The sequence below is a fragment of the Fukomys damarensis genome, unplaced genomic scaffold, assembly GCF_012274545.1.
Source record: "Fukomys damarensis isolate Sample0158 unplaced genomic scaffold, DMR_v1.0_HiC HiC_scaffold_13, whole genome shotgun sequence".
NCBI classification, from domain to species: domain Eukaryota; kingdom Metazoa; phylum Chordata; class Mammalia; order Rodentia; family Bathyergidae; genus Fukomys; species Fukomys damarensis.
Genome location: NW_022900925.1, coordinates 37,782,377 through 37,784,185, shown reverse-complemented (window position 1 = coordinate 37,784,185; position 1,809 = coordinate 37,782,377). Strand labels below are relative to the sequence as shown.

At 56.2% G+C, this 1,809-nt stretch overlaps 1 protein-coding gene across 1 annotated transcript in view; it reads left to right on the top strand.

Annotated features, from left to right (window-relative positions):
- The window catches only part of Klhl11 (kelch like family member 11), an 8,944-nt gene that overhangs the window by 2,774 nt on the left and 4,361 nt on the right, over positions 1-1,809 (top strand). The window lies entirely within an intron of this gene.

Sequence of the window (1,809 nt, the reverse complement as noted above, 5' to 3'; positions counted from 1 at the left end):
TTTTTTTTTTTGGTTTTTTGGAGACAGGGTCTCACTATGTAGTTGAGACTGACCTGGAACTCACTATGTAGTCCAGGCTGATCTCAAACTCGCAGACATCGTCCTGCCTCAACCTCCCAAGTGCTGGGATTACAGGTGTGCGCCACCACACTGGCCCCAGATTCACTCTTAGCACCCACTGCTCACAATCTTTATATTAAAAACGAGCAGCCAGGCGTGGGGGTGCACGCCTGTAATCCCAGCACTCGGGAGGCTGAGGCAGGAGGATCACTGTGAGTTGGAGACCAGCCTGGGCTACAGGTCAGTCTTAACTATATAGTGAGACTATTTTAAAAAACCAAAAAAAAAAAAAGAAAACCGAGCACCTGGAGGAACAGATGGCTGCGGTGAGGGGTAGCTGAACTGCGCCCTTGCTGTCTCCGGGTGGCAGGGGCGTGAGCAGAGAGCCCAGTCCTGTGGAAGCCAGAAGGAAGCTGCATGCACTGGCTGGGTGCTGTGTGTGGTCGGTTACAGACAGGTTACAGACAGCCGGAACACACGTGGGTCCAGGTCGGGATGGAGCGGGGCCGAGGTGAGGGACAAGTGCGGGTGTGGCCTGTGAGCTTGCTCTTCTGTCCCAGCCTGGAGTTGGGCTAGGCTCTGAGACGCGACTTAGAATTCCAGCTTCTCCTATCTGTTTGGCGGGCGGGGTGGTGGTGGGGCGCAGGCAAGGCCACCTTCACCCCTCATCGAAGGGACCCAGTGTTCACAGAGCGGCACCCCAGGGCTCAGCAGCCCCGGGTAGGTGGCCAGACCCAGCCGCTCCACTCCTCCACTTGGCCCTGTCTCTGAGGTGCAGTCTGCCCACCCAGCTGAGCAGGATGCGGTGCCCATGGCTCCGAAGAAGGTGCGCCTAGTCCTCCCCCTGCACCCCGAGTGCTCCCTCATCCTCTGTGCCGCTTTCTAAAGCACGCGTAATCAGAAATATGGTGAAGGCTGCCGGCTGCCTGGGCTCCTCAGTCCCAAGGCCCCCAAAAGGCCATGGGCTGTTTCCACACTTGCTGTCTTTTTGATCACACCTCAGTCAGCATTTAATATTCTCGTCTCTGGGGCCTTAACTTACTTTAACACACAGGTTTCCAGCTGTCTGCCCTTGGACTGAAACCTGCTGGATTTGTGCATTTGGCTAAAACTTTGAGGGGCCTTTAATTAAACCCAGGTGGGCAGCAGCATCCTGCTGAGCCCCGGCTCCTGCTGTTTCAGCCTGGTCCGGCCCACCCTTGTTTTCCACTGTGCTCTGCAGTGTTTCTGGTTCTCTGGAGCTCGGTTTCCCTACGGCCCCATCCAGGGTGTAGCCCCCGAGCAGCATGGGCTCTGCTGTGCCTCTGCCACTGCCTCTGCTGCTCCTAACCATGCCGGCTCCCGGGAGGACGCAGCTCCCACCTGACAATTGCTGTGGGCCTTGCCTGCCCCGTCCCTGAAGAGAAGGCCCACGGTGGATGCGGGACTGGAAGGGTCGGCAGGGACAAGTCCAGGCTACAGTTCACTTGTGCTGAGGATGAATTACAGAGAAAATAAAGTGTGCCACACACCTGTGATCCCAGGACTAAGGGAGGCTGACACAGGAGCGCGGCAAGTTTGAGCCCAGCCTGGTCAACTTAGGGACTTGGTGAGACTCTTCCTCAAAATGAAATATTCTTAAAAAGCTCAGCACGAAGGCCCTGGGTTCAGTCTCCAGTACTGCAAACATAATAAAAATACTTGGGCTGGGGATTCAGCTCAGTGGGTCCGGCACCTGTTTCACGAACGCATGGACCTGAATTTGATTCC